Here is a 23196-nt window from a genome sequence, read left to right on the forward strand (position 1 = left end):
TTTTGAAGTGAGGTGAGAACCACGAAATACGGCAAAGGCCGGATGTAAATTTCTAATTTTTAGAACAACATGCATATTGGATGCAAATTGAAATTTCACGTTTTGAAGTGAAATATTATGATATTTCACAGCCCAAGGGGCTGGGTATGCAACCCACACTCAAATGCATCAATTGGACTACATTTTGCAATTAGGAACTATAAATTCTAGCCCGGTTTAAAAAAGACGTATGTGCCATTAATTTCCCTACGTACATAAGTGTTTTTCCAGAAGAGCTAAAATTTATAGTTCCAAATTGCAAAATGCAGTCCAATTATGCCTCAAAAGTTAACATTACCTTCTCCATCCTTAAAGGGAAGAAATCTGATCTCCCCGTTCTCATGTGATCATCAGAACTAAAAGCAAGGAGGAGCAAACAAGTAAGTTGACTAATTATTACTTTCGTAGTTAATCACCTCTTTTATTCTCATTGTTTTTTCTTCTTTTGAAAAAACATGCTCGTTCAGTATCTAACTGTCACTGGATTTCAGCCTTTTACGTTGCTAGATACTAATTATAAAGTGGATCGCATTCAGCAAAAAGGAACTCAGCCTGATTACAGTGTTTTCAAAATCCAGTATTAAAATTTACACAATTGGTCCCCATTAAAATTCAAAATTTTTTGATGGGTGCAAAAAATATTTGCTATTTTGGGAGATTTTTTAGTTAATTATGAAGAAGCAACATTTTAACAACACGGTAATTTCGCTGATTCCTTTTTTTTCTAAATGCGATCCAATTAGTCATGAGACAAAATTGACAAAAATTTATTAGTTAGATATGACATAACTCGCAATAAAAAACTCATTACTTGTGATAAAATTAGACCCAAAGACTCATTAGTTATGACAAAATATCTGCTGCAAAATCATATTGTTCAATCTTTCATGAAATTCAAGGAGACGGGAAATGTAATGATTTTATCTCTCATTGAAATTTTGCAACTCTGCATGGCAAACGAAAAAGTATCGGCCGTCGCAGTTCCATGCAGGGAGAACCACAGGAGGAGACATGTCTTCGGAATGAATTTTCAACATCCGGCGCGGCGGTCTAGGAAAGGGTAATCTACGCTTGCTTTTCTGTCCGAAATCTCTGAAAACGAGAACGAGCGGGCTTATCAGTTCTCGAAGGGAGAGAATCGGCCAAAAGACGGAGCGGACGCGACTAACCGACGCCAACGACAGATCGGGGGGTGACGGGACAGTCTACACGCACACACACACAGCCACCTGCTGATCGTGATGTGCGAAACGGTCGCGTACGCACCCCGTACGCGCAGGCTGGCGAGGCTGGCAGACCACCCGACCAGCCTCAGTTGGCGGCCGACTGTTCTTCACGTTGCATCCACTCCACGCGCCTAGTCGGACTTTCAGCATTATTGGCTGCCTTTTCCTATTGCAAAGGCAGTTTTCAGACTTTCAGAACATTCTTTTCGCCGTGCGTGTCTCGTTACCTCGTGTGTTTCGCGAAAACTTCTCGGTGTTTGTTTGTTTGTAAGAACAATCGTGTGGAGTGATTCGTTAGCAACGTGACAATTCGTTTCGCATTGAATGCTAGCCGCCGCTGAGTATCGTCAAACTGAACTCTTGATTTTCGTACTCTCTATTCTCGTCGACTCTTGTATTCTGCGTTTCAGTGAATCGGACGTAATTGATCGCCATAATTTCCATAGTTTTTGTAGTTTCACAGTGTTTAGTTTCGGGTTAGTGAGCTTCCGTTCGAGAAAATTCGCGTCGGAATCGGTTCTAAGTTTCGGTCGTTGTTCGTGCGCGTGCGCGTTCGCTCAAATCGGCTTCGCGTTTTCTTCTCAATTTATGGACTGCGAATAAACAATTCGAGTGCTGCTAACATCGCGGAGATGATGGATGTCGGATATCTGGTCAATCTGGTCACAACTTTCTTTGATTGCTTGCATGGCGGTGGTCTGGAGTCAGGTTTGAACTCTGTCAAGTACATTTTCTTTTATTTGATTTCTGCCCAAATTCGGTATCGTTCATTGCAATATGTGTTGTAACTGTATTATTTTTATTTTGTCTAGTTTTTCTTGTCTTTTTCGTCTGTCTCTTTCACTCCGTCCTGTCCCCCCTTCTTATGCATTATTTTCGAAGTTTCTCCTACATAAAGTCTAAAATAGCCACATACGAATTTCGTTTTTAGGTATTATTTTTACCTGCTTTTAATCTTTCCTCACTACAGTACCTATTCGTTACATACCATTTATCTAGGCGAGATAATTTTCTCGTGCTATTTATGCACCTCAACTATTATTTCTGCTAAATTCACTTTTAGAAGTTTGAGTTGAACACATGCAATTCAACGATTCCTCAAGAGTTTTGCTCCTCCCTAGGCTTTAAGTAGATGTTTACAGGAAGCAAATTTTTTGCTCATCTTCTCAACAAATTTCTGCCCCAATCTAACGGAATTAGTTTTTGAAAAAAAATAACTTAAATGCTCGTGTGTGCGAGGTTTCTAGACTTCTGAAAGCTGCCTTGAGTCAAAGTCTATTAACTCTCAAATTTAATAGGTTGAAATTGTTTAGGTTTTTAAACCTTTCTTTACGTTAACAAACGAAAATTATTCCACTCCAGAGATCATGATTCATGAAATTCTTGAGCTAGTCAATAATCTCTTTAGTATTATCATCATGGAAATTTTTCAAACATTTTTTAAGTAAATTTTCAAGTAAGCTTTATTGTAGTCTAACCATAATTGGTTAGCGTTAGTGTTTTTTGTGACTGCAGCCTGATAATTTTCACATCTGCCCAATCCTCGATTATGGAATAATCATTTTCACTCTGTCCTCAATCACCTCATACCGTAAGATTGTTTCTCCGGAGTCTATAAATGTTTTAATTTTGGGAATGATCCAAGTAGATTTTCCAGGCATTTGTAAATACAATGTGCACTCTCTTCCCTTAGAATATCGCATAATATCGTGTAGCTCCCGAAATAATTTGCACATTTGAAAATATCTTTCTAGTTGGTACTTACATTTTCTAATTTCATCTCGTACACAAGAAGACAGGTAAAATTTCGAGATGTTTCCAATGATCATTGGCAGGAATTTATCTTAGGTTTTCCTTTTGTTTTAATTTTGTTTAGAGCTAATTTAAGCATATGGAGGAGATAGGCTGTTCGGAGGTGGCAAAATTTGCTGCGAAAAAAATCTCCGATAAATAGTCACGAAAGAGTAAAATTGTTCTCCAAGAAGAGGGTGGGGTTTCTTCTCTCCCCTGTTCTAGTCGAATGACTCGCTTGAAAATTTTGAATTCTACAAAATCCCGTCAAAATTGATGATTCTTAGGTTCATAGAGGTCCCTCTTGCCACGCCTGTCCGAATAATTTTAACTTTCTGTTGCAAGGAAATTTTTTTGCCAAGACATTCATACATGTCCTCAGAAAAAATGCTAATTATTAATACCTCCATCAGATTCAACTATATCATAAGTACTTTTAATTATGCGAGTGATTTGTCGTTAGGTTTGAACGCAAATTTTAGGATTTTTTTATGTAAGTACCAGCTACTGACGTTCTAAGGATCAACGTCGTCTGAGCATTAGAATGTTGCCGAATTTCCTCTCAAAAATTATTTATTTTGCAAGAAAGTAATGTAAATTTTCGTTCATATTATAGAGAGCAAATAATAAGTTTTACTTAAATTTCGAATTTTTCAGTACGAAGCGAATTCCTAACATATTTTTAAAATGTTCCCTTGTGAAAAATTCAATTGCCCATTGAAAGGCAATAGCTGACGTGGCTTGGTTCCTCTCTGCTAAACGCGGTCCAAATTACGAGCACAATTTCCTGAAAAAGCGGGAGAAAATGTCTTCAAATTCTGAGAGGAAATATGTTATTTGTCCATGGAAATTTGGCAACGCCCAAAGGCTCATACGGCGTCTTTCCCTAGCACGGCAGAGAGAAAAATTGGCGGGAAGCGGTCGGAGAATCTTCTCTGCTCAACTCCCGCCGATGCGCGATCAGACCGGATGCCAGTTTCGTTCACAAGCAAATCTTTCTAGGTATTCTTTCAGGCTTCGAAGATTTCAGCTAGGGGACCGAGACATTCAGTTTCCAAAGTCAAAACCTGTCAATCAAATCGTTTGCTAGCTCGCCGCCGGCCGAGATAACTCATCGTTTTCTGTCTCAACCCTTTTTCCAGTCTCCGCAGAGTTACACAACAAGTGTTGATGAGCACCTCTCGCTTCCTCCCCGTCTCGCCCCGCGCCAATTCCCCTTTCCTTTTCCCTATTTCTCGTAGAGATAATGAGAGGCCCGCATCGGATAGGGAAAATATGTGTCCGCTATATCTTCCCGCGCTTTTTTTCAGCGTCTCAGATGCCCGATGTCCACTTTTTCATTTCTCATGGAAAATAACTTGAGGAATCAAAACCATGAATTTTTTCGGATTCAATCAATTTTTCGACGAAAGTATTTTCACGACTGACTTCTCGCGGATTTGGCGTTTCTTTTGATGAATAATGCGTTTCACTTTCTCCTACTAACACCGAAGATCATGATTTTCGAAATTTCAATTTTCTTTCTCTAGGGTCGATGTTTTTGACTCTGACCTGACGGGACAGTCAAAAACGTCCACCCAAGTGAAAAAAAAATTAAAAAATTAAGATCTCCGGTGTTTTTTGGAGAAGGTAAAACGTACATTGCTCATCAATGAAAACGACCAATCCTCGGAAAGTCAGTTGTGAATATACTTTTGCCGAAAAACTGACTTGTGAAAAAAAGAATTGGTCTCGATTTCTCTTGCAATTTTCCACAAGAAATGAAAAAGTCATCGTCGGGTGTATGATTGGCTGAAAGGAAGCGGCGAAAGATGATTCCTTATCCAATGCGGACTCTTCATTTTCTCTATGATTCGATCATGGAATGGCACGGCCCTTTTTTAATATTAAAATGATAGCCTCCCCCCCCCCCCCCCCCGTCCCTGATGATTTTGATTTGTTAAATTTTAAAAAAAATTAATAAAATGATAATTCATATTGATAGATTAAAAGTTCAAAATGATAATTCATCCCCTCTTAAAAAATAAATAATTTTTCTCACTTCTCGTTTTTTTAAATTTAAATTAAATAATATAACAGTAACTGATTAAAAGTAAATTATAATAATAAGTAAAATAATAAACATAATAATAAAAATAATTTTAATAGAAGAGAAAAAAAGTAAAATAGTAAGTACCTAGTCAAAAAGTAACAATAGTCAAAAATTTTATAACTTTACTATCATTGATGATTTCAAAAAGTCATCCCATGCTCTAGGAAAGTTTCACCAATATTATTAATTTAATGAATTAATCGATAGTAAACTAAAACAAATACTAAATGGTAGAATATTATTTAATAAATATCTACTAAACTAAAACTTTCTTTCCTTCTTCCTTCCTTTCCTTTCTTTTCTTTTCTTTCCTTTCCTTTCTTGTCTTTCCTTTCTTTTCTTTCTTTTCCTTTCCTTTCTTTTCTTTTCTTTCTTCCTTCCCTTCCCTTCTCTTCCCCTTCCTTCTTTCCTTCTTTAATGGCCTTAGATGCTAAAGCACCGCTTTAAAATAAAATTATTTTACTACTACTACTACCTTCTTTCCTTTTCTTTCCTTCTTTCCTAATCAGTTGCTCTTTCTTTCAACCCGTGTGTGTCGTGCATGACGTCGTGTGTGTGTGTCGTGCATGATTGATTGGCAGGGTGTGTGTGCATATGTATGTCGTGCAAGGGTGACGTCGTGTGCGTGTGTCGTGCATGAATGACGTCATGCTTTTTGGGGGAGTGGGCATGGGGCAATGGGATCGTAGGAGGGGGAAAGGGGGGGGGGGTGGGAACTTGGACTGAAGGTGAGGTCACGTGGTTCGTTCGACGATCGGACGGGCAGTTCGTCGGGAAGTCTGTCGTTAGCTTTTTCCTCGGAAAAAGCTTTCGAGAGATCTTTCGACGTACTGTCCATCTGATCGTCGAACAAACCATGTGACCCCACCTATACAGGGTCATCATTTGCCAAGTGATCAAGTGATGCAACCCATCGACCCGGCTTTCCTTGGATTTTGTTTTGGCGAAAAGTACTTTTCACCAAAACGATTTCCGAGGAAATTCGTGTCTGTGGGTTGCATCACTAGATCACTTGACAAATAATGAGCCTACATTGAGGCTCTCGTTACGGCATCAGGTTACGATGTAACTCCCTTTCTTGTGGGGTCAGCGATGGCCTCATGTAGATGGGAGCTTATCCGTAACTTGTTGCCGCAACGAGGGCTCTCCCTTTGGTGTCATTTGTTTTTCTTTTTCATTTTGCTCATCCACACGGGCCGTCCTGCATGGTCGGAGCAACGTCCGCGGAATCGTCTCCCGCCGGTCCTGGCCTGCGCCGTCGCGTTGCGCGCCCTGGCCGTGATTTCCACGTCGTGGCCTTAAGGTGATTCGTCAAGCTCAAGTGACGTGGTCTAACTGGCATGCCATGTATCGCATCGAATAGGTCAAACATCTCGGTCGATTTTGAATTTTTAGCGAAAAAAGGACGATAGCCCCTGCGCATGAGTCTAAAGAATCATGCTAAACCCACAAATCGGCAAAATTCAGAGAAATGAAAGCAGGATAGTGTTTGGATAAAAACCTCGCATTCGATTCAGCTTTCTGTATCGAATGCGAGGTTTTGTTCCAAACACTATCCTGCTTTCATTTCTCTGAATTTCGCCGATTTGTGGGTTTAGCATGATTCTTCAGGCTCATGCGCAGGGGCTATCGTCCTTTTTTTTGCCGAAAATTCAAAATCTGTCGAGATTTTTGACCTAAAAGATGCGATATATCGCATGCCAGTTCGACCACGTCACTTGAGCTTGACGAATCACCTTAAGGTGATTCGATGGACGCCATATTTTGTGTCAGATCGGCATGCGATATATCGCATCAATTGGTTTCATTTTGTCAGCTCCTCGTCATTTTTCTCCAATTTTGAGATCGCAATTCTGTTAAAGCACTCACTTACTAATTTTAACTAAGAAATTCAACGTAATAAAGGCGTGGTTTTTTGGAGAGATCCTGGAAGAGAGACTTGGATCACCTGCTAGCTTGATTTAAGCAGCATAAAAATCTTGAGTCAAACCTGCTGAGTCTTGCATCAAGCCACCATGGCTGCTAATTCTAAGAAGTTGTTTCTTGATTCAAGATACTGTATACTCGATTCAAGAATCCTGGTTTCAAGCATGACACGAATTTTGGAAATATCTGAAAAAATTAGACTTAAATTAAGTTTGCAGCCAACTTCTTAAATCAAGTTTCCATTGGATTGTAACCACTCCGCCTTCATTTTCGACACTGGCATTAAGTTATACATTCCTACATTCTCATGTCATTCCAGGAGATCTCCAAAAGCCGCGCATTTTAACAGTGCTGCAAACCGAGAACAAAACCCGCGGCAACGCACGACGACTTCAACATGATCCATGTCGAAGAATCAGTAACGTTTTATCCCTACGTTACGGAATTTTATGAAAAATGAATAAAACTTACAGTATTTAGTATTGGATCCGAGCATTAAACGAAAAATAATTAAGATCCCGCCGGGTAGCTAATTTCAAGCAGCACGGCCATGCTTATTTCAAGCTATACGTTTCTTGCCGGCAAATTTAAGATTTTTTCCAGCTTGCTTCAAGCTGATTTTGATTTGTTTCAGGCTACTTTTTTTTCCAGTGTACGTTGAATTTCTTTGTTAAAATTGGTAGGTAAGTGAGTGCTTTAGTCTCTTGACAACAGAATTGCGATCTCAAAATTGGAGAAAAATGACGAGTAGCTGAAAAAATGGAACCAATTGGTGCGATATATCGCATGCCGTTCTGACACAAAATATGGCGTCCATCGAATCACCTTACAGGAACTTTTCAGGGACCGATGACACACCTCTCACCCTCTATTAAGGCACCCGAATTCGATTTATATGAAAACCCTGCATCCGACTTGCGTGCGATCAAAAAATGTCGCACTTGCGTCCCACGCTGCTTTACTGAGTAAGAACGTCGTATGACTAGATAAGAAATGCTAATGATAAGTCAGATTAAACGCTCAGTGAGACTTTGCTGGCTTCCAGCTTTTCTAGTTTTTCTCCTTTATAGCATGGAACGCTAATGAGTTCCTGTCTTCGTCAAAATTGAAGCCGGATGCAGGCCTTGATTTTTTTTCCTATTTTTTTTTTAACTTTCCATTTTGAATATGTTCTATAGTAAAAATAGAATAGAATTCATATTTTTACATTATTTTTACTACTACTACTACTACTACTACTACTACTACTACTACAACTACTGCTACTTTAATTACGTTAACTTTAGGGGGGCGAACGGGACTTAAGTCCTGAAGCCCGGGCTCACCAGGGTCGAAATATGCCCCAAAATAAGCTACGTATTCAAAAGGCATGAACTATACCTACATTGTGTAAGCTCGAAATTGCATCTCTAGTAGGTACCTTCAGTTTTGAAATTTTTTTCATGGAGAGGCCCCTCCCCCTTTTCCGGTTGTGGGAGGGGGGGTCCCCGCCAAACCCCAAAGAAGTGACGAACAAAGTACTTGGAATTGAATACTTTAATTCTGTCCTGGGGCCCATGTTGTGTTCAAGCGGTCCTCCTTTTACAACTTACTCTTACTGTTCTTACTTAACCGATATAGCACACACTGAACTCTAGTGATACTTAGCTCATAAGTCGTTAGAAATGAGTGAGGTAACAGTAGAACTTCTCCTGAAAATTATTTCAACTCTTTTTCACCCTACAAGATATTTTAATTTTTCTCAATCTGTGAATAAGCAGACCGCGACCCCCTCGTAAGATTTATTTTCATGGATCCCAGCTCAAAACAATTTTTCGGAACGCCACTTTTCACCCTGACCCAACGACGTTGTTAAACATGCAGTTGATATTTTTTTGCTTCTTATACTGTCGACGGAATAATCTCTCGGAACCTCTCTCTTTCTGAACACATGCGTCAGTTTGGATCAACATAATTGTGCTGAAATATGATTTTTTTGTTCATTCAGTTTTCGTAAAAACAGCGCAATAGAAAAATATACATGAACTTATCGGTAGAATCAAATTACGAGCTCATGTAGGTAATATATTTTCAACTGTATTATGGAAGCCCTAAGGCAAAAAGTTTTCCAAATTTCCAATTTTACCATGCAAGTGGACTTAATTAATCAGCCAAAATAAATTTAAGAGGTCATAGCTTACTTGAAACTTTTCACTCAATTCAGTTTTCGTAAATTTAACTGCGCAATAGAAAAATGTACATGAACTTATCGTTAGAATCAAGTTACGAGCTTAAGTAGGTAATATATTTCCAACTGTATTATGGAAACCCTAGGGCAGAAAGCTTTTCAATTTTACCATAGAGAAGTGAGCTTAACTAATAATCAGCCAAAATTGATTTGAGAGGTCATAGCTCACTTGAAACTTTCACCGACGATCTTGGGTTAATTGTAGCGAAACTTAAAAAAATTTGCGGAGGGAATCATTTTATCACATCAATATGCACCTAAATGCTTTTTCAGACGTCCGCACCCCGGATTTGAGTATAAGTCTAAGGAAGGCGAACACTGGAAAAAAAAACCTATTGGATCCAGTCCAGACTCTTGAAAACATTGACAAGAAAATATACTCTTGATTCAATCAGATTTTTGCTTAAATTAAAAGAAAATCCGCTCAAATTAAGAGACTTGGTTCTTGATTTAAGCAAAAATCTGATTGAATCAAAAGTATTTTTTCTTGTCGATGTTTTGAGTCTGGACTCTAGATCCAATGTGATTTTTCCCCCAGTGAAAAGTGAAATATTCCCAAGTCTAAAATAATGTTACAAAATTATTAAGCTCAAGTATGCTGAAAAAAAAAACCCTCAAAAATGTTCATCATTGTCAACAGACTTTTTACCTATTAAGTAGAAAAACCGGATTTGAGCGTAAAAAACCGAACAAACTTATTACCTTCGTTGATATTACAACAGCATCGTTCTTTAAAGAAAGTTAAAGCCTATTTCTCATTCCACATTTTTCTATTATTATAACAATTAATTTCCGTTTAAGTCAAGCAAAGGGAACCGATGTCTCCTAGTCCTAGCATTTTCGCCTTAAAAAATCTAGTGTAATTCAAGGTTGCAGATAGAAAAGGGAGCGAACCGTTTCATATTGGTCGTAAAGGATACTAAGAGAAGAGAAAAGCTCGTATCTTTGATCGCCTTGTTGGTTCTGATTTCGATTCGCTGTCGTTGGTTTTGTCTTACAATCCATGATTTGGGATGAGTTCGATGTGATTTAATGCATTCGCACTAGTAAAATGACTCTCTCCATCATTTTATCTAGAAGACTTGAGTTCCTAAGTTACTAAATTCAGCATTTTTTCCTCCCTCTAATCCCTTTACTTTACACAGCGACATTCAGTGTTGATTTTGCGACTTATTGTGTCTCGGCTGTCTTCGATTTCACCCTCCTTTAACTTTTGGTTATGCATCTCCATATGTTTGTCATCGGCATTTTAAAATCGCCGACTATTTGCAACCGCATTTCATGTTTTGGTTCGACGAATCGCAATAATGCGTCTCGGCTTAGCGGCGGTTTTATCGTTTATGACTTTTGAGTCATGATCGCGGCTGAGAGCGCCTTCATTGATGGCGATACACCACGCTTCGTCAAGCTGTTAGTTTAGTTGCCTACCTGCAGGCCGATTATTTACTTCCCTCATCTATTGACCTTGATAGATGCGGGCTGCGGATCTATGAGACAGAAATTCCGAGCGATTCAGAACTAATTTCAATAGATCCAGCTGTAGATCCACTGATAGATGCGGATCCCCCGGCCGTAAGGCAGTAGATGCGGTGACATCTATTAAAACTGTGCTTCTGATTGGCCGACTGGTACTGCCGCGGCGGGATTCGAACTCACCATCGCTCGGATTGGTAGCGACTGAATATCGACGCCGCTATCCACTGCGCCACGGTAGCTGATAAAACGGAGTTGAGTAAAACACAATAAATGATCTATTTGGAGGTTAGGTTTCCTACGCGCTTCTTCTTCTTCACTCGGTGAATCAAAGTGTCTGATTGGTTAGAATGATTATTTTCATCTCAAAGCAATCGTTCAACACTGTATTCCAATTCTGCTGATCTATCGCTCATCCATCGGATAGAATCACAGTGTAGAATCACAAATAGTTTGATCATAGATGCGCGATAGATGAGATTTGCAGATCTATAGCCGAGATCTATGAAAGTAAATAATCAGCCTGCTGACCTAAATCGAACTAAGTTCGCTGATTTCATAACATGCTCAAGGAGCGTCGCTCACTCGAGGTTGCCAGTTGCAATGGAAAATAGTCGATTCAATCAGCTTCACGAGCAAAATAACCACTAGCATCCAGTTTTTTTTTCCTTGCACTGTTATGCCCTTCCATTTATCACCATTATCTTGCAAAATTTCCGGCGATTAATGCATGCGACGTATAGCTTCCAAGGTTACTATGAAGGCTTTTGTGTCATTGGTGTCGGTACTTTTTCTCCGACGGTGATACAATATCAGGCAGAAGAATTTCATCTCTACCTTTATTCGCTGCGATTCCCTGAAGGTCATATTAGCAATTTAGAGTCCTTACTTCCTGAAAATCGAATCATGAGACATGAAAGTTCGTGAGGCTTTCTTGTGTTCGACGAGCTCTTTAGTGAAGTGCAAAGTTTGAATTAAAATGGTGAGAGTAGAATTTCCGCGTAATAAGTTCTTTAATGAAAGACAATCTCAATTTTGGATCGGGTTTTTAAGCGTACGAGTATAACGTAAAATGGATGGGTATGCGATGTGGCAGAGGGTTGGTTTTTGTGTTTTTTGCTCATGTCTTTACTTTGCATTACTTTCAAAATTTGAAAATCATGCAACGAAAAAATTACCACCACCTCCCTCTCTCCCTTTCTCGTTCTTTTGACGCGTTTCTATTTTTTTAAATAGGATGTATCGTTGCTCCGCAATGTATGTCAGGATCCACTAAGTGCTAGCAACTAGCTTTCACTAAATTGACGCCTCACTGCTAAACATTCGCGTGGTATTATAATAGTCTCAAAATCAGCGAACATTGTAATACAATGTCTGAAAGGTATTAGCACTGAATACATTGGTATTTGGAGTGTAGCCGAGTGCTAGAAATAATGTAAAATGTTCTTTACTAAAACTTACATTTTAATAACAAAGGTCTAAGTTTGTTAATAAAATGTAAGTTTTTTTAAAGAAAAGTTTACATTATTTCTAGCACTCGGCTACACTCCAAATAACAATATTAGTAGTCTCGTATTTTCTCACACATTCCGTGAGAAAATTATTTTTTTACAGGCATGAAATTGTTTTACATTGCCGTCGTCTTAATTTACATGTAAGTGAATGACATTGCGGTTGTGCAGCCTTTTTTTCACTTAAAAGTTTTATTCCAACGTAGCAGACCGAACAGTAATTCTTGATTCAGACGCCCAATTTTCTTCGCTAAGTCTTCACTCAGTGAACTATGCAAGCGACAACTGCATTGAGTTTTTTCTGAAATCACATATACTCAAAGGTGGTTTTTGAAATATTGAAGAAAGTTAAATCTAGATGTAGCGGCGAAGTAAGCAAGTAGAAGCTTTCAAACATGTCTCGTATGGTGATAATGAATTTCTTACAACAGTGGCATTACTGGAACTGAATTATTATAAGATGTTAGCTTGTGTGTGTACTGATAATAATATTCGACCTTACTTAGTTGAATCATCGATAAAAGCTCGCGAAAAGTCCATTTTCTTTACAATGCAATTCTTAACATGAAAAAAATGCGTCAGTCAAGATAAGGAAAATGGCAGTTATTGCCTCAACAGCTAATCTTCATACGTTCATCAGAACAACCAAGAAGAAAGAAAAAGAGACAAAAATAGCAGCAATAAAATCAAATAAATGGAAGCTCAACTTGAGTTCCCTAGTACTCTCCTGCATACCAATTGCCTAACCGTCAGGGGCTGTCGACGGATATTCATTGCGTTCTGGTATCTCCGTGAAGAGTTCTTTTCATACTCTGTTTGTAGCTCAACCAGTAAAATCAGTCAAGAAATCCTGTAATGTTGGATAAGATCTTTTTAATGTAGTCCATCAATTTCCATCTCCTGACTGCAACATTAGCAGACTGGTTCTTGTTCGAAAATACATGTTGATCCAATACAAACCACAATATTGAGCAAGTAATAATATTTCCACAAGAAAGTAATATTTCCAACGTGCTGTTTCAAAGCACACTTTTCTAAAGTGAATTTTGTACTTTCTGCCTGAGTAACAGGAATTGATCGACTGTACCGCGAGATGAGTTCCCATACCTTGGCCGTTAGTGGTCCAGTGGCATTAGTGGTTGTGGCGCTGACTCTGAAGTCAGGAGGTCCCGGGTTCGATTCCCGGTCATGCAATCCAACAGTTTCTAGTTGCTGATTAGAGACTGAATTGCGGGTTTTTTTTTTTTTTTTTTTTTTTTTTTTTTGTAAAAAAAACTATCAAATTATAAGTGCGTGCCACTTTGTCGTTTCTCAGACGAAAAAACTTAGATACATTTCAATTTTTTTTTATCCCTCTCACCAGCTTTTTTTTTTTTTTTTTTTTTTTTATTTTATTTTATTTTTTTTTTTGAGGTGAGTATATGAAGTAAATTAAAAACATGGACGTACCCCTAGATCACACCACTGACGGATCACCATGCCTATAAACGTCCATTTTTACGTAACTAAGTAATTATTAGGAGCCATTATCCCCGGATCATTCATGAATGCACCTGTAGGGGAGCTAATGACACGTTATTCTTGGACCAGAAATAGTAGCTCCTTTTTGTAAAATGTTCCTTTTCGTGCCGCTTATGGCTTTAAAGTGTATTATATTGAATGCCTATTGCTAGCAGGGGCTGTCTGCAGCTTTATTAGTCTGCCGTGTTGAGGAAAAACGCCATATGAGACTTTTTACCTCGCCAAATTTCCTCCAATAAAATACCAATTTTCAAGGAAGCTGAATACTTTTCAAGCAATAATTCATCAAATAATTTCATCCGCAATTTTATGTTTTAAATTATGTCAAATTAAACAACGACACATATTTACGTATTCCCTTCAAAATGAACATTTTAGAGGGGAAAATCTGTCAAACTCTGAGTCTCTACACGGCATTTTTCTTTAGCATGGCAGTATTGTACTGGTATATATAATTAAGTCAAATTCTTTTCTCGGGTTCTGGGTTTCACGCCAATCATCCGTATCATCGCGACGTTGCCAGCCTTTTTCCACCTCTTCATGTGTGTCTGCGCGGGGGTTTCAACCGGATTTCGTTTCCACCATTCGGCGAATTTTTATCCAAGCGGAGCAACTGTTTCATATCTTCGAGCGTTTTTGTGTTCCATCTTATTTCGACTGAAATTTTCTTCAAGCTTTTGAATTCGTAATTCTGTGCAATCAATTTCTCCACTCAAGTGCTATGCGAGCAATTTTTGAGTATTTGTGTGCAAACGTGCAATTTTGAAGTATGCACACGATGTTGCAGGCGCTCCAAACGGTCCATGCTGACTCAACTGCGTTGGTGTCTTGCGCGACTATTCGAAACCACTGCATTCTAGCGGTTCTGGACTGTGTCGACAATCGGAGACGGTTTCCAAACTTTCATCTCGAGAATGATTCTGTTTCCATCAAGTTGCTGATCATGCATTTCTTCAGGCTTCAAAGTCTGGAGACAGCACCTCAGATAGTTGTAATCTCGGATACAGTGTTGCAATACTCGATATTCGTTGAGCCATCAACGACGCAGAGATCTCGTTCTTAGCGCCCGATGAAATCAAGATTTATGCTTTAGAATTCGAAGTGTATTGTTATTTCTGCCCTTCAATAGAGGCAACGTCTATTACAGACAGTTTTGGATTACGGTCGGATTGCTACCCTGCGTTTGTCAGTTTAAAAACTCGAAACACACGGTTGGTGCCCTGAAAAATACAACCACGAATTTTTGACCGAAGAACTCACGGCCTCAGATTCCAGCCGCCTTCCGTCGATTAAATCAACACCTTGTGATGAAATGAAATCAGCGCCCTCGTTTTCCTGAAAATAAACACAAGTCGCTGACTCCAGTCAAACAATTCATTGAAGCCATAATTTCATTGCCCGGAAAAATTGATGCACGCACACCGAATCGCGCGTCCATGGATCATGGACTTGATCCTGTTTGTCATTTCCTCTCTCTACGATTTCTAAAAGTGAAAAACTTATGGAATGTTCAGCCTCTCCCTGTTGACAGGCATGCTGGTCCCTTAATTGAAGCAGCCTCTCCCTGTCAACAGGCAAGCTGATTTAAAATTGTGGCTTTTCCTGCTTTTGAAAGGCGAACCAAATGTTGCGGCCTCTGTTTTTTTCTTCTAAGGAACAAGCAAGCGAACCTTAAAGAACCTCAAACATGACCCTAAAATGAAACACACGAAGATGTGTGGCCATCAACATGACTTTAAAATCGAAGCAGCCTCTCCCTGTCAACAGGCAAGCTTACTTGAAATTGCCGCCTCCTTTTGCTTTTGAAAGGCGAACCAAATGTTGCGGCTTCCGTTTTTCTCCCTAAGGAACAAGCAAGCGAACTTCAAAGAGCCTGAATCATGGTCCCAACATGGGCTATTGCAACGACTAGTGACGCACGGACCCTTGATCAAATCAACGCAGGATGATGAATTGCGATCTCGGTGAATGTCCGATTTTCTGGCGAAGAACGTCAGCTCGCTGACTTGAGTCAAATATTTCAGTGACGGCACAGTATAATCGCTTGAAGGAAATGCGGACCCATCAACACTCGTCGACGTCCATGGAGCATTCAATTTGTCATTCGAGCAAGACCTGCGCTCACAGCCGTGGACTACATGCCTTCATGAGCGTTTCACCTAAGAAAAAAATGCTGTGGAACCACCAATTCGGTGAGCGTATCAAATGTCGTTTTGATAATGATAGTCTACGAACTCATAGATGGATTCGGCGGCTGAAGTAGAGAGTTTTTCCAGCCCTTAAGAACTTATTTTGGTCAGAAACAGCTCTACTCAAGTGTGTCAGATAATCGCAACCAGGACTGTGACTTTTCTCAAACAAATGCCAACGATGGGTTAAGAAAAACACCCGAGAAGTGCACTCAAGATGGGAGAAGGAAAAGAAGATACTACATGTAGAAGATTTGGATGAAACGGCGTGGAACCCCAGAAGCGGAGAAAAAGGAAATTTAAGAATGAAATAAATGAAAAAAAAAAACAGAAAAAAAAAACAAAAAAACAAAAAAAACAAAAAAAAAAAAAAAAAAAAAAAAAAAAAAAAAACAAAAAAAAAAACAAAAAAAACAAAAAAAACAAAAAAAAAAAAAAAAAAAAAACAAAAAAAACAAAAAAAAACAAAAAAAAAACAAAAAAAAACAAAAAAAAAAAAAAAAAAAAAAAAAAAAAAAACAAAAAACAAAAAAAACAAAGACAAAAAACAAACAAAAAAAACAAAAAACAATTTAAAAAAATTAAATAAAGTAAAAAAAAAAACATGTAAAGGAAAAATTAGAAAGATTGAGTAAACGTCGTGCGTTACAAGTTTATCAGTTTGTAACAAAGGCTGAAGCACAGAGCCGAAGACCGTGTTTTCAGATACATTGAGAAAGATCTTCAGCGTCGTTAACCGTTCAGAATATTTCATTTTCATTCAGAAAAAAAAGAAAGAAAAAATTACAATTTAATCTTGGGCGTTCGGTTCTGTTCTTCAGTATTGTGTTGCCATGCTAAAGAAGAACGCCTCATGAACCTTCAGATGTTGCCAAATTTCCTTTGATAATTTACCACTTTTCAGAAAAATCGTTAATATTTTCCCCCGCTTTTTCAGAGTTTTGCCCGTCATTCGTTCTAAAATATCTGTAAATTTTAGGGGGATAATATGCGTACATTTCCTCAAGAATACATGCTTTATCCGGGAAATTTGGCAACTCTCGAATGTTCATACGTCGTTTTTCCTCAGTATGGCAGTGTGGTCGTATCTGCAAATTATCAGAGAACTACTGTATGGTAATGCGTTCGTCCACTGCAAAATTCTGTACATTTATTTTGTTAAGTAACTTGTATGTGAAGTAATGATCACTGTCGAGAAATTCATCATCACCAAAGTTGCTAACCAATACTTCCATATTCAAAAACTGCGTTTGGCAGTTTATGGTTGTAATCCAATTTTAAGGGGTGAGATATTTACACCACCCCTCCCCCCATTTCCCCTGTCTTAGGAGAATTCTCCGGTTTCGCCAACCGGTGACCTAACGCCGCTCTACCATTCACCCAATGGCGTGTCGCGCATTTCGATGAATCGATTGATTCTCATTAAAACTAATTAAAAAGGATCGATCATCGGGGTATTTGCAAGGAACACATTATGATCGATTCTTTTCCATGCATGCTACGAACTGATCGCGGTTAGACGCACGAGTCGTTTAGACTGCGTTCGGTGATTTTTCCAACGTGCGTTAAAGTCTTTACCATAGCTTCTATGGAAGAATGTCGATAGTTGATAATTCATGCTTCGCCACTACATTTATCCTTTTGGGAGATCCTCAGTGTGTCTGGGTGATGCAGCCTCGTGTGTTATCTTATTTAATAATGACAGGTTTTAAACGATACGAATTGTCGCGTTTACGAATTTGTAGTGTACAAGCTCAGGTATTTCTCTCATTGTCAGGCCGAAATCGCCGCACTGTGTGCGGGCAGAGACGAAACTTTCAATGAGAGGAACAGACAGAAGTCGGACAATATTTTGCGGGGAACTTAAGGCCAAAAATTCAAAAAAAAAAAAAAAAATTAGAATCTAAAAATTCAAAGGGTTATTGACGCCTTTACAGAAATATGTGTAAATAATTTACCGATGGGTATTAATTGTTGTAATGTAATATATTTACAAAAAAAAAAAAATTGATTAGCCCATAACGCTGCAATGAAAAAATTCACACGGAAAAGCAACAGGACAGAAGCTGAAAAGCAGAAGAAAGAAAATTACACAACCATGAATCGCCGCTTAACGGCAAGAAACGTCCAGGTCTTTTCAGCTTTTGTCCCGTTTTTTCTGTGTGTGCTTTTTTGTTGTAATAATATGCACATATTATAATATTATATTTCAATATTTTTGTCAGTTGGGAAAAATCAAATGTTCATCTATCTAATTACTAATAGCTAGACAAAAATATTAAAAGGCTATTCTAAAATACACTTCGAGTTTTACTAAAGTGCCTGACAGTAGCATTACTAGCGAATTAAGGTTTTATAGTTGATAGTTGATTGGCCTTGATTTCTCCTCAGAATAGTGTTGACTTAACTCTATTAGGGCTTTATTGTTAGTGCACTTCAGGCACATTGAGACTCACTCCCTGAAGATTTAGGCGTCTGAATCATGCGGGCTTTTTAAGGTCTGAGTTTTTTTTTTTTTTTTTTTTTTTTTTTTTTTTTACATATCAATTGAATCGGCTCAGGCGAAAACTGCTTATTTCCATTCCATGCTCATTTTGTGAATACTGAAAAAAAGCTGTTCTTGTAATAGCGGGTAATTGCTCTCATTGTCGGGCCGAAATCGCCGCACTGCGTGCGGGCAGAGACGAAACATTCAGTGAGAGTAATTTAACTTGTAATGGCGGGATTAATTGGACGTATTTATGCTAAAAGGAGCTATGTGCATAGGGTTTGCGCGTTACATAGTTCCTTTTAGCATAAATACGTCCAATAATTCCCAAAAGCTAACAACAAAATCGAAGAAGTCCTAAAAACCTGAAAGCCATAAAGATGTGAAAAATGGACATGAGCAGTATTCTCAAAAGCCGACTCAGTTCATAACTGTTTAATAGAGCGTATTGAAATCATTTGATGCATCTATGAATAATTTTCAAACATCTGTACGCTTTTTTCCATTTACATCTACATCGATTAGAAACTTTATTTTTATTTGATCGCCCACGGATTTATCATAGTTCGCTATGCATAACTTATCGTGTTGCGTTTGGATCCTGACGAACATCAGAGCACTGTAGTTATACAATAATATAATATTCCTCTCCATATACCCTAAACACGTAAAATTCTTAGAGCAAAACACTTTTACCCGAAAGGTTTCTACTCTCTTTAATGACAGGGTAGGTGAAGGATGATAATTCTGCATTACAAAAACATAGAATCTATATTCCCGAGGTGGCCCATCTCCGCCCTGAGATTTGTGTAAAATGCGAAAACCCAACTTTTTCTGCCAATGGAAGTAATCGTACTTTTTTCCTCGAAAAACTTCTCGAACTACTTTTCGTGCAGTCCCATCTCTCAGTAGCGTCATCAGGGCAGTTGTTTGATTTTGGAGGTGAGGGAATGTCTCGTCAAAATGATGAGCTAAATGATATGACCTTCACCATTCAGTCGTTAAGTTTATTAGTTTTTTTAACACCTATCTTCCGTTTTTGCGCCCTTTTATCCATTTAATTTTTTTTCTCCTTAATCAAAGGAGGAACTGCCTCTCTCGGTGTCTGAGGTACAGGTCGCTAGTAGTTATGCGTTTTAATCATCAGGAGGTGTCGTTTCTCAAATAATGTTTTGTTCGTAGTTCATCAGATTAGCGATTTTTTACGTGAAACATAACTTTCTCGCACTTTTATTTTCCCTCTTCTTTTTGTGCCCTCATGCGTCTTGTCGCACACTGCTGTGGCCAAAAATTAATTACCAAAAGAATGGAAAAATCATCCATTGTCTGTAGTGTTGTAGAAGTTTTTGAAAGCATACTTGAGTTATTTTGTCGTAGTTTTTATTGCATACTTAGTGGTTTGAGCAGAAATTATTCATAGGAAGGAGAATTAGATAGTTAAAATATTTTTCATGGAGAGAGGGAAGGGGGGCCCATACAGTCGGCGCCCCCCCCCCCTTCCTCGTGCTACCTTTGATACTTCAGGTGGTTTCGAAAGTTCAAGTGACTATGTTGGTGATCTCTCATTCAATATTCCAGTATGAATTTTATCATAGTTTTTTTTACGAATCATATGTTCACTTTCCCCATGATTTACTCTGCAAGGGAACAAAATCCTTTAGAAATGTCACTATTGATTCGTAAAATAGATACAACTATCAGTGAGCTTCCATTAAAAATCAATATCTGCAAATTTTGCTATTGAGCTATCCAAGTGAATTTTTCATGCTCAATTTATTATTTCGCCGCTTCCAGAGTAATTTTTTATATCAACGTATCATTAATCTCAACGATTTCATTTTAAACTGATGTAATGTAACTCATTCTAGCGCGCCTCGATTCTGTACATAACTATGCGTTCATAGTAAAATGCATATACAGATTGAATTTTACGGAAAGTTGATACCTATAAGCTCCTAATTAAGATTATCAGTATTCGCGTCTATTTAAAAGTCGAACCTAGTTTTCGCAAGTAGTCATTGTATCTTAAAAAATTTTCGTTTTTTTTTTTCTCCCTTAATTTTTTTTCTAATAATTAGATTTCGAGTAATTTCATCAGCTAATGCACCGAAACGAATTCTACACTGCAGTTATGACATACCCTTGCGTAAGGAAACAGTATAAACAGAAGCAAAAACATATATACACTTGACTGACGTAATGCAATCGTGCATGCCTGACCTATGACGTATGACATCACTACTGACTCTTCTTCTTTCTTTCCATGCATTTGTTCTGAGTTAAATCATCATTGAAAGTTAGTTTTTCATTCGCTTGAACAAAAAGTAGTAGTAGTAGTAACAGTGGTAGTAGTAGAATTTAATTATTTTATAGAGGTGCTTTCGTAACTTCGGTCATTCACACCTCTGAAATTTAAATTCAGTCTTAGTTACAGTATTGAAAATTCAAATTCACTTCAGCACTTGAGCATCAACGTGAATAAACTTTCAAGGGTAAGTGCCTTATAGAGGGAGGGTGCAGAGGTTCAAAATGCTGATTTCACACCTCCCAAATGGGAGCCGAGACGATGGGTTCATCGTGTCGGTCTCCATTTGGGACGTGTGCAATCGGCCTATGAGCTTGGGTCAAACTCACAGTGTTCAACCTCAATTTCCGCGATCAAAAGGAGCCCATCCGAATGAGCCATCGATGCGACTGTTGAGTGATGCCGATCAATATTAAGAAGCGCGTCTACTTTTTTATGTCTACCAACTTAAGGTCTGTGGAATTCTGTCCACAAGGATTTGGTCTAGAATGTGCTTAACGGCCACGCAAAAAATCGTCCACAACGTTGTGGCCTACAATGGGAAGTTTATTAAAGAAAGAAACGATGAGAAATACCTATCAGATAGGATTTCAGAGTCTAATTCTCGCCATCATTGTCATCGTCGGCAGATTCATGCCGTTTCATGTAATAACTCATCCTCTTAAGGAACGAAATTAAATCAGCGTTTTTTTTTAAATTTTTTCTTTTAAATACGTTGTTAGACAAAAATGTCCATGCCAGCCTTTCACCCGATTCGTAGTTGGTTGAACGTCATTCTTGACCAATTCATGTGCAGCCCACAGGGTGGAGAGAAAAAAAAACTCACAGATTTCCTCAAGCTAATCTGATTTTTATGTAATTCAAAGAGGTACAGTTCCCCAATACCCCAAATTTGAAAAATGTGCTCTACGTGTAGACCAAAAGTAGACGGTTCTTTGTAAACTTTACAAACAATGAGAATCATTATTTGGGTAGACAGTCCATTTGTAGTCTTTAAAAACGAATAAAAAAAAAACGCGTTGACCAAGAAAGAAATAAACGTATTGTAGTGGACCTGAAACGAAAGTAAATAAATAATTTTGATCGGCAACACTCAACAGTCACACCGACGGCGATGAACGCTGTGGGTGTGACCTGGGCCTAAAGAGGTCCCTGAGGTTCCGTTCACTGAAAAAAACACTCCGGCCGTGGAAGCCGTAGTTACAGGCTATATAGAGATACCATCCGTGTTCCGGGCTCAGAGGCCGAAAGTTCCGGGCGTAGCACCGGAGCACTTCGACTGCTCCGGGTGCTCCGCGCGGAACTTTCGGCCTCTGAGCCCGGAACAAGGACGGTATCTCTATATAGCCCGTAACTACGGCTTCCACGGCCGGAGTGTTTTTTTCAGTGTTTGAGCCGCGACGTGGATCTCACTGCCATGGCGCGCAACGACGACGTGCTGCCGCCGGGCTCGGTTTTAGTGCGTCCCACGGTCCGACGTCCGACGATCGGGCGGATACCCGTCGGACGGTCCACCGACTGCTCTACCGGATGACGGTGCTTCCGTATCAGCCTCACTTTCAAACCTAGTTCGAAGACCTCCAGTGGCGTGGCGTGAATTTCGAGAAATCGATTGTTATGCCATTTAAACCAATGGAAAAGGATCGTCGATTCTTTACCATGGGTTTAAATGGCATAACAATCGATCAATCGCAATTCACGCCACACCACTGGGGGTCTTCGAACTAGGTTTGAAAGTGAGGCTGATTCGGAGTGCTTTGTCGTCCGACCGAGCACTCTGTGGTCCGCCTGGCGCGCGGTCATCCGCCCGGTCGGCGAGCGGGTGGATACCCGTCGGACGCTCCACCGACTGCTCTACCGGATGACAGTGGCTTCCGTATCAGCCTCACTTTCAAACCTAGTTCGAAGACCTCCAGTGGCGTGACGTGAATTTCGAGAAATCGATTGTTATGCCGTTTAAACCTATGGAAAAGAATCGATCGACAGGGTGTTTCGCTGCGAACACCCTGTCGATCGATTCTTTACCCTGGGTTTAAATGGCATAACAATCGATAAATCGCAATTCACGCCACACCACTGGAGGTCTTCGAACTAGGTTTGAAAGTGAGGCTGATTCGGAGGCTTTGTCGTCCGACCGAGCACTCTGTGGTCCGCCTGGCGCGCGGTCATCCGCCCGGTCGCGCGGGCGTCACCGTCTGGATGCACTAGAGGAGCGACCTCGGACACAGCCCCGACCGCGGGTCTGGCAACGTGGATGGGTGCAGGGCACCGGAGTACGGTGCCCTTGTAGTTTTTCGATCATTTGGATTGACACCTAATGCCCTGGTAAAGGAAGCCATAGTGACCGCTCCATTTATGTGTACATTCAGGATGTCCGTGTTGTCATCAAGCATGGGTCCATGTTTGGT

The 23196-nt window shown here is 39.3% G+C and overlaps 1 protein-coding gene across 1 annotated transcript in view; it reads left to right on the forward strand.

Annotated features, from left to right (window-relative positions):
- The first annotated feature begins 1362 nt into the window (after positions 1-1362).
- The window catches only part of LOC109043333 (uncharacterized), a 682950-nt gene continuing 661116 nt past the window's right edge, over positions 1363-23196 (forward strand). Inside the window, exon 1 of the mRNA XM_072297673.1 lies at positions 1363-1973. The gene's annotated coding sequence lies outside the window, so the exon portion shown is untranslated. The remainder of the gene's footprint in view (positions 1974-23196) is intronic.

The sequence above is a fragment of the Bemisia tabaci genome, chromosome 3, assembly GCF_918797505.1.
Source record: "Bemisia tabaci chromosome 3, PGI_BMITA_v3".
Classification (NCBI taxonomy): Eukaryota; Metazoa; Arthropoda; class Insecta; order Hemiptera; family Aleyrodidae; genus Bemisia; species Bemisia tabaci.